Raw genomic sequence first — 9,544 nt, 5'->3', positions numbered from 1 at the left:
TTATTTTGTTTTTGTACTGTTTCTAATTGAGTTAATTATGCATGTAAGTTCTATGAGTTCTCATTTTGAACGCATAAAAGGCAAGGCACCTTGATCAATGAAAGGTACATTGATAGGAAAAGTTGAGCTCCTTAACTACTTGGAAGACGTGGTGGGCAACTGTGCTACCATAAGGCAAGAAATCAAGATTAAGAAACTTCGGTCCATATGAGTTTGAATTTGTCGTAAACTTTGGTTTTTAACAAATTCACATGGATAGGAACACATACACCGTTTAAATCTAAGTGTCATAAGATTTCCTCATTCATGAAAATGATTGTGAGGAAATGCATTCACTAAGAAAGATTTTAAGAAGATAGTGATTGTAAAATTGCATTCTCGAATTCGATTATGGTTACGGTATCCCTTTCCATGATTTGAATTGTGAGGTTTGGCAACTAGTCTTAATTGTTTAGACACACATATGAGCTATCTAAGGAAAAGGTGTATAAGTTTAAGAGGCCTTGATAAAAGATTATCAAAGCATTAAGTATTATAAACATGGACTTAAGAAATTCAATAGGTATTGTTTTTCTGAAAGTTAAGATGTTTATAAATACATGTCGAAGCTAGTGGGAGCATAAGTGTTATGTTTTATAATAATCATCATGATAGTGGGAGCATAAATGTTATGATTGTATGATTATTAAGGCACGTATTGCAAGTTGGCAATATTAATTATAGAAAACAAGAGTTATACCTTGCAAAGTGGTAAGGGTTGTAAAGTTGTTTTGCTATAATTAAGGGAGAGAATATTATGCTTTATTTCAAATCTAAAGGCTTAGGTTGAGAAATGTTAGTAAATTTAGTCAAAGGTACATAGTGTGTTCTTAAAATTTCGATTATGATTACAGCATTCCTCTTTATAATTCGAATTTTGAGAACATAGCAAATAAAACATTATGTGTCGTCGCTTCGGGTATAGGATCGATTGCAAATGCTTTAATGTTTGACCATTCTAAAATTTTCCAAATGTCTAGCGCATTTAGAGGAAAAAGGGACTAGAATTGGTTTTGACTAAAATAATTAAACAACTATCAAAGGACAATCCAAAGTTCGACGAGGATTGGTTGCTTGTGAGTAGTTGGAAGCATGATATTAGATAGACCATATCGACATTATTATGAATAGATAAGATTCTATTAAGAATAAGTTGTCATATGGAAAATATGGAAGCGTGTCCATATTGGAAATTGAATATTGAAAAATCTATGAGTAGATTAGAAACCTTTATGCAAAAGGATGTTCAAAGGAATGTACTTTGATTGAGAGACATTATATCTAAGGAATTGTCTTGTAACAATCTCCGATAGAGGACTTTGTAATATCATTGACAATAGTCTTTGTGACTTTGGTGCAGTGACATTACAAAAGGATCGTTTCATAGAATGTTAGAATCTAGCATATTTTATAAGTAACAAGAATTTGATATTCTTAAACTTATGAAAAAGGATTTGGAGTTGTGAAATGAGAATGATTGGAAATGTGCTCAATTTGATCTATTTCACAAAGTAAGAACCATAGGTAAATATTGTGTGCATGCTAGGAGCATGGGACAAGTGTTGTAATTCAAGTACGAAGTTGATTACCCGAAACGACAAATAATGAGTAATCGATATGGTGATAAATAAAAGGTGTTTTATTTATACTCAAAGGTTTGAGGCCATATGAGATTAGTATTATTCTTTTGTTTCACTTTGCATGTTTTGACTTCCAGAATAATTGAGTTTATTAAGAATAATCGAATTGTTCAAACGGGCCACAGTCGTTCATATGTTGGAAGTAGATATGAATGAAGACTGTCGTGAATTGGTGTGTGGTAAGTAAATGTTTGCTGCAACGTTCATGAGTGCTTATGAAAATGAATTTGAGCATTGGATTAAACCCACGCTCACTTGGATCACTCCATGAATTGTATCACGAGTGATTGGTGAGACGATAACATCTTATATTCTTGAAACCGAGATGTGTGAGTTGTATCTTGCTAATCGGTTGCACATTGATAATATGTAAACGCACTAGTAACTTGGTGTTATAAAACATATTGTTGTGTGTGATTCGGTGAGTGAGTGCAAGAAAGCATTGTATCAAAGTTTATCTGTTCCTTTTATCCAAAGAAGGATAAAAGTGATATCTTTGGGCCCCTTGATGATTTAGTGATGACAAACGTAAATGCTCGGCCGGGCTAGGGCTAATTTGATTTGTTCAATTAGTCAGTCGTCATAAATCGGGAATCGAGAAATAGTACAAAGAGAATGATTAGAAATCATATCTCATACGATATCTAGAATGGAGGAATATATGATCCCTTATCTAGGGACACGCATATCTGATAAGATCAGAGTTAATAGCGGCTATGGAAATCTACGATTGCAGATCAGGATCTGAAGTCGTACGCATAATAGTTATTAGACTTATCCAAGTGGGAGACTGTTGGATTAGTGTCTAAGTCCATAACTATTTTGGTATGTACTTTGACCCGATGGTGCATGGTCCTTTTGGGTTGCCTTCACCAAAGCAACTTGATAGGATAAATTATGGAGAGAAAGGATTAAATATGATTTATTAATATATTGTGGGAATAATATATTAAAGGAGAAATCATATTGTTTAATTAATATTAGTCAATAATTAATTGGTAATTAGTTTTGTGACTAAAAGAGATTAATTAAACTTAAGGGACTGGAATTGTAATTATAAGATAATTACAATTTGGGCCATGGATTGCCTTATATTATGAGGTGGACGAATTCTATGGGGGAAGCCCATATGAAATCGTCCAATGCCTTAAGGAAAGGGCTCCATGGGTTGTTTAGGGCTTAAGCATCCAAATTAGGGTTTCCTTGTTAGATAACCCTAATTGCCTCACTATATATAAATCCCTTAAGGACCAAAAACGTGGCTAAGCTTCTTGCTAGGGTTTCACATGAGTTTTGGTAGCCTCCATCCTCTCTCCTCTTCATCCTATTGCTCTTGGTGTTTGTGAACCATTAGAGGAGTGATATTTGTGACTCTAAGCTTTCTAAAGTCATTACAAGAAGGATTTGTGATTGTTATTGCTACATAACAATCAAGTTAATATCTTAAACCCATTATTATGTTATATTGATTATCATATGCTAGATCTAGGGTTTATAGTCTTGGATAACTTGCATGTACAATAGAGAAACCTAGATCCAAGCATTAGGGTTTGTATCAGCACATAGGATGTTCTTATGACCAAAACCCATCAAAAATCACTCTCCAAAGCTCTCTCACACACTCAAGACGGTATAAGGCTTTAACTAGGGTTTCTCTAGGTTGTAAGGACGATGGGGGAGGCTACAAATGATCCATAAGTTCTTTATATAGGGTACAAAACCCAGAAAATTAGGGTTTTCCTCTACAGTGTCTACTCGTCGAGTTAGGGCCTTCCAACTCTTCGAGTAGACCCTAAGTCTCGCGTCCAAAATGATTTCTACTCGACGAGTTGGATCTCCCCAACTCGTCGAGTTCCAATCTAAAACCCTAAAATCTTAGTGAAATATTAAATGATACCTGAAACAAGGGTTACACTTTTCACGCGGATTGCCAGCGCGGCATGGCGACAACATGTCGTCGGTATAGCTCACCCAAAACGGTATCATTTCTTCTTTCTGCACCATGGAATAAAAATAAATGTAAATTACATTTTTCGTGACTTATACCGACGGCATGTCCTCAACATAAACTATAACAATACCTCGAAAAAGTTTTCGTTTCCCGCCGAAACTGTGTAGACGACATGTCGTCTGCATAACGTTTCCGGAAAAACTCAATTGGTCAAAGTTGGCAAAAACTATGTCGACGACATGTTGTCGGTGTAGCCTTGCTTGTAGCGACGACTTCTGTCGTCTGGATAGGTTTCGTCCACATAGATAGTTATTCTTGTAGTGTTTAGTTGTATCAATTACATCAATATATATAAGTCTTCTAAATTCATGCCTTGCTAACCTCCAATAACTAACCAAAGATAACTAATATGATTATACGTCAAAATAGTATGTTATGTTAGAATTTAGAAAAATCTAAGGTGGTGTTTGGTTTGCAAAATGTTTTTGAAGGAACTAGAATATATTAAGGAATTGGAATCTTCCAAGAATTTCAATCAAATTCCATATTTTGTTTGGTTGGCAATAATGAAATTTGAATCCAATTACATATTATGTTTGGTTGGCAGAAAATGGAACTGAAATAATATGAAATGACAAAATTGTCCTTTTTTGCTTATTTTTACTTTTTTTTATAACTTATATGTAAAAGTATATTATATAAATTATAAAATTAGTAAATGATGGTGATGGCGGCAGTGATGCTGACGATGGAGATACTGGTGATGATGGAGACAAAGGTGATGGTGGGTAGTGGCGGAGGTGATGACGATGGTGGAGGTAGTAATTGTGATGGTGATGGTGGCGGTCATGATTAGTGGTAAAGGTGGAAATGGTGGTAGTAATGGAGGTGGTGATGAAGGTGGTGGCGTAGGTGTTGGTGGTGGTGGTGGTGGAAATGATAGTGATGGTGGTGACAGTGATAGTATGGTTGTGGTAGTGGAGGTGGAAGGTAGTGTGGTGGTATAGGTGGTGATGGTGGGTGGTTGTGGTGGTGGTGGGTGGTGGTAGAGGTGGTGAGTATCGGGTGGTGACGACGGTGATATGTGGTGGTGGTTATGGCGGAGGTGACGGTGCTAGTGGGTGGAGGTTGTGGTAGTGAAGTTACCAATGGTGGTGATGTGGGTGGCAGTGGAGGTGATGGTGGGTGGCGGTGGAGGTGGTGGTGGTGGTGGTGATGTTGTGTAGCGGTAGTGATGGGTGGTGGTGGCGACAGATAGGTTTAATGTGTAGTGTTAAAAGTAAAAGGGAAGTGATTCGTACACAACAATTTTTTGTCATACACAACAATTTATGCATTATAGAGTTGTACAATACAACACTTTAAAGCACAAATTGTTCTGTACGGAGAAGAAGTGTTGTGTACGAATAGGTTCCCAAAGTAAAATGAGTAATATGGTAAGATTCAATATTCTCATTTGAAAGGAATTTTAATTCTTCAAGTTTTTGGATAGAATATATTTTCCCTCATTGGAAGGAAAATTTGACTCATTTAGAAATCCAATTCCTTTTGAAAGCTCGAACCAAACAAAAGAAAGTAATGGAATTAGATTCAAATTTTCTTCTAATTCCAATGGATTCCAGCGAACCAAACGACATGTAAGAGTCCATCTCTTAGGTCGGACGGAGTGGATAGTGGGGAGAACGCGGGATCGTTTCCCGCACGAAGAAACACCGCATCGTGGGTACGGGAAGAGGGTGGGGGGAGAGAGTCCTGCTCTTTCTCTCTTGAAACGATTGGCTGCTTTTTTTTCTTTTTTTATTCCAAACAGCTATATAGCTGTTACATATGTATGTGTGTGTGTGTGTGTGTGTATATATATATATATATATATATTCTTTTTCTTTCCCTTTTCTTAACCTATAAATACTACAACATTCTACCATATTTTTTACCGATAACCTATATTTCTCTCCAAAAAATATTATTCAAAATGTCATCATCTTCATCATGCGATGCGACAGCTGTAGAGGAGGCTAAATTTATCAGTTCTATCACGGCGAAAACGGTTGCATACTATCAAAACCGACTAGGCGAAACATCATGTGCACGACCTAAGCTAAGAAATTCGCCGTTGCGTAGAAATAACGAAGTCGGACACGATCTCCTTATAGAAGATTATTTTGCAGATAAGGCTATCTACGCTGTAAAGTTTCGACGTCGGTTCCGGATAAGGAAGGAACTATTCTTACGTATTGTTGGCGATTTGGAAGGCCGCTTTCCATATTTCCAATGGAAAATGGATGCAAGGCAGAAAAAAGGTTTCTCTCCCATTCAAAAATGCACGCCTGCAATTCGTCAGCTAGCATACGGCATGGGCGCAAACAAATGGGACGAGTATTTTAGGATGTGAGAGCGTACCATGCGGGAGTATGTGTACAAGTTCTGCAAAGCGATCTATTTGGTTTATGGGCAACGATATTTGCGCAAACCAACTATCAACGATATTCACCAATTGTACACGGTGCATGAAGGCAAGCATGGATTCCCTGGAATGCTAGATAATATCGATTGCATGCATTGGAGTTGGTCATTATGCCCCAATGCATGGCGTGGTTAGTACATGAGAGCGACCACAAAGAGCCGACAATCATTCTAGAGGCTATCGCATCACATGATCTTTGGATATGGCAAACATTCTTTGGTCCAGCTGGTGCAAACAATGACATCAATGTGCTAGACCAGTCGCCGGTATTCAACGATATCTACCTTGGAAAGTCGCACAATGTACCTTGTCAAGCAAATAGGGTAGCATATAAGCATGGATACTATCTTACTGACGGTATATATCCTCCCTTGTCTGTTTTTGTGAAATTGTTTACATGTCCTAACGACCAGAAAAGGAAAAAGTTTAAAGAGGCGTAAGAGTCAGCTAGGAAGGATGTGGAGCGAACATTTTGTGTACTTAAGAGACGTTGGCAAGTACTAATGGCCGGGGCAAGGTCATATGAGGGGAAAAGGTAACAGCATGTAATGTATGCATGTATCATATTGCATAATATGATTCTTGAAGACAAAGGAAGAGCGATATGTCAGTATAACGAAAATGAAGTTTTTCCAAATGTCGAAGGAGTAGCCGTTGGTACACAAGAGTATAGGGTAAATAGAAGAGAAGTACACAATCGTGACATTCATCACGCCCTTCGTGCTAATTTGGTGGAGCACATTTATAGGGCTCATATTCAGCCCCCGTTAGAGTTTTCACACAATGATTTGTTTGACGAATCAGACGAGGATTCTGATATGTTCGTTGAGAGTGTTCCGACGACAAGAGTAACGCTTGGGAGAATGACGAAGATGATCAAGGCGATGACAAAGACGATGAGGGCGACGACGATGATTCCGAGTGACGTATTTTGGTTTAAATAAAATTAGGATATTAATTAATTATGTTTTCTATGTTGTGGGTTGTTTTATTTTTTATTTTTATTTTTTTGCGTTTTTTCTACTTATTTAAATATTAGGTTTAATGTAATTTTTATTTTAATTAATAAAATGCTTTTTATTTTTAATTAAATTTTATGTTTAGTATTAATTTAAAAATTATAAATCATAAAAAAAAAATTAATTTTATTTAATAATAAAAAAAAAGTGAGAGAAAGAGAAGTGAAGGAAATGGGGTATGACTCACAAAAAGTAAGAAGCTTTCCTCCAACACCCTCCGGTCTTAAGAATATAGGAAAGTGCAACATTCCAATCCCAAACCTAAAGTTAAACTCTTAAGATAGTTTTGATAAAAAACAATATTGTGTTACACTTGGCGTGACCCATGTGTGAGGATTGATTAAACTGGATCGTAGGGGATTGCATGTATACTATCTTTTTCCTTTATTTGTTTATTTTTAAGAAATGTATGGATTGGGTTGGGAATATAGTCTGGATGTAGTGACTAGTTTGTAATCTCCAAAGAAGAAGAATAAGAAAGAAGCATCATATGCCAAACATGTTTAGATAGGTTAGGAATGATATAACTCAAGGTTTGACTTGAATTTAAACACAGTAATATGTATATGCTAAATTCTTCAAGACAATTGATATAGGAATTGCAACTATTTGACTCTTGAACTTAGCCTCGCCTTGTTCCTCCGTACATATTACTAACTGAATTTTCTCATGGTCTCTCTTCTCTATAGAGAAAGGAAAACCAGGCTTTAAAATTACAACAAAAAACCCCACAAAATGTGGGGGAAAATCCTTCAAATAAACACAAACTCCTTTAATTAAGATTTCGGCAGTGAACTTTATGTCGAGAAGTTACAAACAATTAATTTTAGTTACCATGAGTAAGTGCTCCGGCCGGCGGCGGCGGCTTAGTCATGGATCCATCATGAACTTTCAAATGTTCAGTACCTGAAGTCGATTGTTGAGAATTGACAGCGTTAAGGGAGGGAGGAGTAGCAGCAAGATCTTTTATGTCCAGGTTTTGGGTCAAAGACGGAGGTCTTGGAGCCACATCTTGAAATGATAATGGTTTGTAATTTGTATAATCGGAATCACCACGGTTTTGCACGTCTTCTGCCGAAGAACACACAAGCTTCCTGACTCCTGAGCGAGATGGTGGTTTGTTGTTGGTACCACCAGAACCAGCACGGTTTTGGCTGTCTTCTACCTGAGAAGGCCAAAACTTCCTAGATGGTGCTCGAGACATTGGAGGAAGAGATGTTGAATTGTTGAACGTGATTCCAGTCCCCAGATTAAGAGGGCTACTTATAGGAACAATACATGCACATCTAGTAAGGTTGCATTTTCACTTGTGAAATAAATGTTTTTTTTTAACTTATATTGATAAATAATTTTATTTTTATATAATATTGAAAACGCGTTTTACGAAATCTTAGAAAATGGTTTACTAAAAACTCAATGGATATAAATAATTTAGAATGCTAAATGTAGATTAACATATAAAATAATATTTGTGGAGTAAAAATTAATATAAAATGATGTTTAACCCGAAGTTTCTTTTTCCTTATATTATGCGAGTTTTAGTTTTGATAATATATTTTTTTATGAGACCAGAAAATGTTTAAAAATAAAAATAAAAATAAAAATAAAAATAAAAAGAATCAAGACGTTAACACCAAGGTTGTCAAGATCGGGATCCTACCTAAGATCGTTTTTGGGTTTGCAAAATCGGAATCGTAAGATCGGGATCGAGATCCTAAGATCCCACAAAATAGAATATAATTCTAATTTATAATATTAATCATAAAAAATATTTCAAACATTTAATTTTTCGTTCAAAATGTATAAAAACTTTAAAATATTAATCATAAGTCACAATAAAAATGATAAATGGTAGATTGGTAAAGGGTAAAAGACATAAAATGGTAAAAAAAATTCATTTGAAATTTTTTTTTTAAGGAAGGTAGGATCGGATCGGATCTCGATCCTACGATCCTACCTACGATTTTACGATCCTACCTGCGATCCTACCCAAAATACGATCCTTTTACGATCCGGATCGTTTTTCATACTTAGGATCGTAGGATCGTACGATCCTACGATCAGGATCGCGATTTTGACAATCATGGTTAACACGACGTGAATATGAAAGGAATCAAATTATATAATTAACTCACAATGAACAGATGCTTCGTTGAATAATTACTAATGACGGTTTTGTTCGCTAGAATGTAATGAAATCGGAAGAAATTGAAATTCAATTCCATCATATTTCACTGTTTCGTTTGAATGGAATAGAAATTCATTAATGGAATTTTAATCAAGTCGGGAAAAAGATCTAGTCAAGTCTCGAACAATAATAACCAAGGTATTAAATGCAATAATTAAGAAGGAAGAATAAATGATTAAGTAAGAAAATAAACACAAAGAGAATGTAAAATGTTGTTTGGTTCGTGGAATGTTGCTGAATGAA

Source organism: Lactuca saligna, chromosome 1 (assembly GCF_052625555.1).
Source record: "Lactuca saligna cultivar CGN05327 chromosome 1, ASM5262555v1, whole genome shotgun sequence".
Taxonomy (NCBI): Eukaryota; Viridiplantae; Streptophyta; class Magnoliopsida; order Asterales; family Asteraceae; genus Lactuca; species Lactuca saligna.
The sequence above is the reverse complement of the archived record's forward strand: the minus strand, read 5'-3'. Positions refer to the sequence as shown.